The sequence below is a fragment of the Ascaphus truei genome, chromosome 1 (assembly GCF_040206685.1).
Source record: "Ascaphus truei isolate aAscTru1 chromosome 1, aAscTru1.hap1, whole genome shotgun sequence".
Taxonomy (NCBI): Eukaryota; Metazoa; Chordata; class Amphibia; order Anura; family Ascaphidae; genus Ascaphus; species Ascaphus truei.
Window position 1 is genome coordinate 172391077 of NC_134483.1, and position 8253 is coordinate 172399329.

Below are 8253 nucleotides of genomic sequence, written 5' to 3' on the forward strand. Positions count from 1 at the left end.
CCTCAGCTACGGGGCTCATGACCGCTGGGGCCAGGCTCCCTCCTCGTCCCACCTAACCCTCCCTCCCCCTTGCGGGGTCCCCTCACATGTAGCGCTAGGATGCGCATTGCCTCCCCGTCCCGATACTGTTTCCCCTTCTTTCTGCCTGCGCCCCCCCCCCCACCCCTTTTCTTCCCACCATGCCACGGGGGGGGGGGGGGGGGCTTAGGGGATTTAAACTGGGCTGGGAATGCAGTCAGGCACAGGAAGGAACTCCCGCCCACCCGGCCCTTTGTGTGATAAACATCACAGAGTTTAATTATATTGTGTGTGCTGTATTTTTTCCCCCTTTCAGAATGTGGATAAAAGAAAGACTTGATTTCAGTGGGGTGAGGTACCATCGCATTAGGACTTTATATGCGTTCTCCTTGAGCGTGGTGCATATGGAGCTCTTCGCTGTGGCCATATATATGGCGCTCCATTCTTCATCTTCTAAGTTTTCTCCCAGATCTGTTTCCCATTGAGAACGGAATGAGGATATCTGCTGCTCATGTTCACCAGAACTGATCACTTCTCCGTATAGCTGAGATGTAAGTCCCTTCGTGTCGGTCTCAGCCAGACAGAGCTTTTCGAAAGATGTTAATAGGGGGTATGGGGCAAGTTTGTTATAAAATGCCCTGATCTGGAGGTATCTAAAGAATTCTGAGTGAGGGATCTCTTTTTCTTCCCTGATATGGTCGAATGTTTTGATTTTTCTGTCGTGACCCTCCAGATCTCTAATCCGATTGTAGCCCCTCTGTCTCCAGATTGAGATATTACTGACTGATAGACCTGGAGCGAAATCAGGGTTATTCCAAATGGGTGTTGCCATAGAATTTTTTGTCGTAAGGGAATGCCGAAATTTCGTAGACTCCCAAATTGACACTGAGTTGGTCATCGAGGAGAGCGGCATGGCGGTAAATTTTCGCGCCGTTTTAGGTAACCAAATTAAGCTGCTCAGTTCCAGAGGTGCACATGCAGCATTTTCTAATTCCACCCATCTCTTTAATTTTGGGTTAGAATGCCATTGTACAATCTGACTTAATTGTGCCGCCTTGTAATATGATACCAGGCAGGGTACAGCCAGGCCGCCCGCCGCCACAGATCTTTTCATATTTAATTTACTTACTCTCGGTTTTTTACCTCCCCAGATGAATTTGGATATTTCAGATTGAAGTGAGTGCAAGTCCCTCCAATTGAGTGGCACTGGGAGAGTTTGGAAGAGGTATAATAAACGGGGGAGTAAATTCATTTTGACACTATGGATACGTCCAATCCAGGATATCCTTTTGGATGTCCACTTCCGTAAATCAGATTTTAAGGTCCGAATCAGGTTGGGGTAATTTGCATTGTACACGTCTTTTACAGTTTTGGTGATGTGGACACCCAGGTATTTTATGTGGTTTTGTTGCCAATTAAATTTGAAATTTAATTTTAGTAATTTCTCCATGTGTCTAGGGAGGTTGATGTTGAGGGCTTCCGATTTGGATTGATTGATTTTGAAGCCGGAGACCTTAGAAAATCGATCTAGTAGGTCAAAGAGGTTTGGTAGGGATGTAAGGGGTTTTGTGATAATCAAGAGGATGTCATCCGCATACAGGGCCGCTTTATGGGTCTGGGAGTATGCGTTTAACCCTGAGATGTCTGGGTTTCCTCTGATTTGTGCCGCCAGTGGTTCGATACATAGGGCAAATAAAAGCGGGGATAATGGGCAGCCCTGTCTCGTGCCACTCTTTATTTGGAATGGCAGAGAGGGGTAGCCTTGGTGTATGACCCTGGCGGTGGGGCCAGAGTACAGCGATAGAATCACCTCACTCACCCGATCTCCAAAGCCAAATGTCGCAAGCGTCTCTTTTAAATATGGCCAGTCTATCCTATCGAAAGCTTTTTCTGCATCCAGACTTAACAACATGCTTTGAGTTGCCTTACTATTTGCCAAATCCAACAGATCAATAAATCGTCGTGTATTATCCGCTGCTTGCCGGCCCTTGATAAATCCGACTTGATCTGGGTGTATAAGTCTGGGTAGGATGAGACTAAGTCTATTGGCCAATAATTTAGCGTATAATTTAACATCAGTATTAATTAATGATATAGGCCGGTAACTTTTGCAGTCTAGCGGGTCTTTCCCAGTTTTATGAATTAGTGATATTGACGCCTTTAACATCTCCTTGGGGATGGGGGCTCCCGCTAAAATAGCGTTAAACATGCGGAGCAACCTTGGGGCGAGCAGCTTTATAAATTTCTTATAGTAAAGCCCTGAGAATCCATCAGGCCCAGGGGCCTTTGATGGCTTCAGTTCTTTAATGGCCTGAGATAGTTCTTCCATAGTGAAGTCAGCATTCAGAACTGCTCTATCAGTGTCCGTCAATCTCCCTAGTTCCGAGCTGGCTAAGAAATCTCTTAGGGCACCGCTCGTTGTAGAGTTATGTGCCACTTTTTCACCGTTATACAGTGTTTCATAGAAGGAGCCGAATTCGTTTACAATTTTCTGAGGATTAGACGTGGGGGTACCAGATTTTAAGCGTATAGCTTGGATGTTATAATTAGCTTGCCTGTCCTTTAGCATGCGGGCCAGCATTGTATTCGGCCTGTTCGCTTTCTCGTAAAATTTTCTCTTTGACCAACTCAGTGAATTGTCAGCTCTGGAAGCTAGTAGCATGTTAAGTTCAATTTTGACATCTTTTACCTCTTGTAAGGTTTTGGGGTCTAAATTCTTTTTATGGTTAGAGGAGAAAGTCTGTAATTTGTTTTGGAGATTGATAATTTTGGACTCTCTTTCTCTCTTTCGTCTGGCTGTGATATTTATTAACGTGCCGCGTAACGTTGCTTTATGGGCTTCCCATAGGACAAGCTGTGAGTCAACAGAGCCCGTATTGATATTGAAGAATTGGTCAATCTCGTTGCCAATAACATCACATATTTCCGGTATTTTTAAGATTGATTCATTAAGTTTCCAGTTCGTCCCAGGTCTATCAGTTCGGATATTATTGCACCTTAGCTCTATTGGTGCATGGTCTGACCATGAAATATCATGGATCCCTGCTCGGGTAACCTTAGGAACCAGTTGACAGGACACAAAAAAGTAACCAATTCTGCTGTACGAGCCGTGTGGGTGAGAGAAGAAAGTGTAATCCCTGTCTGCCGGATGTAGTTCCCTCCATATATCTGACAACTGGTTGGTCATTTTTAACCAAATGTGTAGATCCTTTGGAATGAGATGTTCAGTAATACAAAATATAATAATGCATTCTCTAAGATCAAATCGATACTGAATTCCCATTGGAATATCTTGTTGAATGACCGATTATTGGTAGTAGACTCTCGGCTAGGGTACCAGTTGTATTTCGAAAGGCAAGGAACATTAAATCTGTATTGGCACCAAGTAGACTAAAAAATTCAGAGGTCATGCACATGAAGGATGTAAATGATACTGATGGTAATTTCCTTTTTAGGCACACAAGATGTATAACATGTAAACATCTAAGAACTTCAAATAGTATTTCATCTCATTCCAGCGGATCTACACATTTGGTTAAAGGACATATAAATTGCTTATCCAGCTTTGTAGTCTATGCCATTATGTGCCCCTGTGGTATACAATACATTGGGAGGACAGCATGTTCTCTAAGTACACGGTTCTTAGAACACCGTAGGAACATAATACATGGACTACAAACACATAGTTTATCTCGCCACTGTCAGTTGAAACATAATCAAGACCCAGCTACATTAGTAGTGATGGGCATAGAAAGTATTAAATCTACTCTATTAAGCGGGGATAGATACAAACGTCTAAATTTACGAGAAACCTACTGGATTTATGTTCTCAACACACTTAGCCCATTTGGTTTAAACGACTGCATTGATATTAGTACTGTAGTATAATAGGTCCATTCTCCCTTGGTGATATAATATAGAGGTCTGGGTTGAACATGCTTGACATGTTCCCTCTATGTCGGTCTCATGGAGTCTTTTCCTCACAGATCTGTTCACTGTATAGGTCACTGTTTAAGATACACATTATTACAAATCACCTCACTTTCTTGATATAAATTACAATTTATTACATATATTCATTGTTAGTTTTACACACATTAATATCACTTTATATAGTAATATATATGATTGTTTATTAGTATATATCTGCGCATCTTTATTTATAAATTGGAGTACATTTATTCACATGTTAAATTGTTATTTGAATTAAATATATCTTTACAGATCAAAACACATAAAATGATTCTCTCCGTAACTGACAGCGATTTATTAATTTTTGCTGTTTAGTGCATTCTTTTCAGTTTGCAACATTTGTGATCTCGGATACAAAATCTCCGTTTGCTTGAAGTTTCTTCCTCCTTATCTGTAAGACATATTTATACCAGTATTTCAGATACATATTTAGATTACATTCATGTGTTTTAATACACTTTTGGGTTAAATATATACCTTTGGGTATTGATTAATATAAATAATATTATTACAATTATTGATACCTATGTTATATTATCTACCACTTGTACATTCTGTTGCATAGTCATGGACACCGCTAAAATACTAACAGACTAACTGGATTAACACAATAGTGGGTTCTTTCGAATATGTAATTCTTTCAAGTATACCGTAATTATATCAAATTTACTTTATCCTCCTTTAGTAGCCCATTTGAGAGGTTTGCTGATCACTGTCAGTGGTTGGCATCCACCTCAAACTTATAGGAGGATATATAAATTGAATTGATCAATATAATACAGTTATTGAGTTTCCTCTTTCTTTTTAATAATTTATTGGATTTATATGTGACACTGGCATCTTTGTATCTTAAATCATAATTAATACATACATATACACTCATGTTGCAAGAGGTTGCAGTGTGTGTTCATGATTTTAATACAGGCTTATTTATACAATCTTCATGAATTGTCATTTATTTATATTTAATTAACATACACCCTGATTGATACACACATGCATACCAAAGGTGCAAACAAGAATGTATATATCCATATATGAATTTGTATATATGTTTCTTTTTGTGGTCACAATTATATTTCTATTAATTTGATTCTAGTGAATAATTTTATTGTTATATGGGTCTATTGGGCGTATAGCCATTAATTGATTGTATTTATTTATGCAAATATTCAACTAGCCATGATCTCTTCTGATTGGTTTATGTAAATATAAATACCTATGACGTACATCGGTCACTTATTCCCTGATGAAATTACCTAAGTATGAAGAAACGCGTAGGGATACTAGTGAAACTAGTGACGGTCATTGCACCGGACCCATTTCTATCTGGGACTCTCATTAAGACTCTGGGACGCTGCCCCACGCTGACGCGCTGACTTTGGGACTCTGGGACGCTGCCCCACACTGATGTGCTGACGATTTGTTTCCCATGGTCCTACCATCTCCTTTACTCCTATCCGGAACCTCTGTTCACTACAGTTTGCTTCCGGTTGACAACAGGAGAAGCTGTGTACTCTCTGGGGCTCCTGCTGGACGGTGGCTCAGAGGTGCCATACAACACGTGGGAGCAGGACGTGTGAGCGGAGCAGCAGATTCCAGCGTCTGGTGAATGAGTATTACTCATTACTGTACATGCTTGATTATTTTCTATGTTTGTGAGTTTGCATTTGTTGGAGTTTTATTGGGAATATTAAATCTTGTATCTTATCATATCACACTAGGATCGGGCGCTTTCTTCTCTTCTCGTTTTCTTAGATCCATTGGGAGGTCGTTGTTCCTTTCAGAAGGCTGCCAGTATCCTATATAGAGGGCCATTATCCATTTTTTCCATCGTAACAGGACTACATCTATATGGTTACTTTTTGGACTCTATTTTTATATTTTTTCCTAATATCCCTTAATGTCCACTCATCCATTTTTATTTTTTCAATTTATGATGTTTATTTGTTCGAATTAGAATTGTTTTTAGTCACTGGTAACACTAGTTCATGTTATATGATTTAATTTTTATTTTTGTGGTATAATATTGCTAGAGCATCCTTTTCTGGTATATATCAGTATTCTTTTTATTTATTTGAGATCATAGTATAGTTTTTTATACACTATTGCAGTAGATACCAAGAGGTGCAGTCTATTTTGTCTGTATATATATAGATATAGATAGATATAGATAGCTAGAGAGAGAGAGAGAGAGAAATATATATTCGAGAAAAGTTTGTGAACCCCAATGCCAATGATGATAACGGAAATGGCATCGTTTTTCCATGGTAACCTTTTTGAATCAAAACAAGACTTTTCTTAAAAATCCACTAGGGTTTATAATAACCAATTCCATGTCTTTTGAAACAAAATGATGTGTGAATTAGACAAGCAATGAGTAATTAAGAGTCAGGGTATGAGCAAAAGTAAGGGAACCCCTGTTTTTATCAGCTAAATCAAATGGGATCATTAGAATCAGATGTTTAAATAATTAGGTAGATCTTCAGGTGTGAGTTTGGGAGGCCCCACCCTATATAAAGATCAGAAACTTTGTGAGTTTGGTCTTCACCATACAAGTCGGTGGAAACACAGCATGCCACGATCAAAATAAATCTCTGAGGACCTCAGAAAAGCAGTTATTGATGCTCATCAGTCTAGAAAGCATTAGACAATCATTTCAAAGGATTTGGGGCTCCACCAAACCACTGTCAGACAGTCTAGAAATGGAAAAAGTTCAAGACCACATTCACTCTACCCAGGAGCGGTCGTCCTTCCAAAATCTCTCCAAGAATTTGCGAAATGTTGTCAGTCTCCTACTTGGAGCTGTTTTTTTGTAGTGCTCTGTAGTCTCCTGACTCTATCTATGTAGACCTAATATTGGACATTTATACCAACAGTCAGTGAGCTAGCTTTCCTGCTTTTATATGACATGATAATTTGGAGTGTGCTGTATAGTGATTCACTGACCAAAATGCTGTGAGCACTAGCTTCACTATGCTGTGAATCATTCTCCTCCATTACCACACTATCAGTTGCACTATTATATCCACTGGATGGTAATACACCATTAACTATTATCCTTAAGTGCCCTGTGGTTTACATGTTTAAGCAGGACTGCTGAATCTCTACTATACAATCACTCACTGAGTAGGTTACATTTATATATTTACCTGGTCTCATAGGTACCTCAGAGGGGTTTATACCCTGACTATTAGCATCCTCTGTCTTGTAATCTCAACTACATTACTTGCTTGAGACTATTCCAACGCACATTTATTGACACGGATGCTTGGTACTGTTAATTTAATATATTTTTATTCACATTACACGGCGTTTTGGTAACATATGTTTTATGTAAATCTATTAAAAGTTAAATTTTAGATTATGTAGGAGTGCAGTATAGTGAATTCTTTTAGGAGACACATCCATTTTGTGTTCTCCTTCCCCCCTTTTTTCTGATGCACTGTACTCTGGACAGATGAGTCAAAGGTAGAACTTTTTGGCCTCAATGAGAAACATTATGTTTGGTGAAAACCAAACACTGCATTCGAACAGAAGAACCTAATCCCAATCGACAAGCATGGTGGTGGGAGTGTGATTGTTTGGGGCTGCTTTGTTGCCTCAGAAACTAGACAATTTGCCATCATTGACATAACCATTAATTCTGTATTGCATCAGCTGATTCTAGAGGACAATGTCAGGACATCTGTCTGTGAGCTGAAGTGAAAGTAAGTCATGCAGCAAGACATTTGAGAGACGGACCAGCAGTTACAGAAAACGCTTAGTTGAAATCATTGCTGCTCAAGGGGTACTGAATATAAAGGTTAACATTTTTTTTTCACACATGGATATTGAAAGTGTAATAATTTGGGGATAAATAAATGTTGAAAAAGTATCATGTATTTGTGTCATTTGTTTGATCAGGTTATCTTTAACTATTATTAGGACTTAGATAAAGATCGAATAATATTTTAGATTTGAAATATGTGAAAATCTTAAGGGGTTCACAAACTTTCTCTCGCCACTGTGATAGATCTAGATATATATGTATCCTGGTGAGAGTGTCTCCCGATGTACAGAGATGCCCTGTACCAACCCGGTGTCCACAGAAGCCAACACACCCAGAAGTGTGAGACAGCGCTGCCCACAGTAATGGAAAGTGGACCAAGGGGGACTCTGGTACACTCTCCCCCTGGTGGAAACCCCAACGGCCCCGCTTGGGACAGTGTCACATTGCATAAGTTTATACAATAAAAATGCAGGGCATGATATGTACAACTT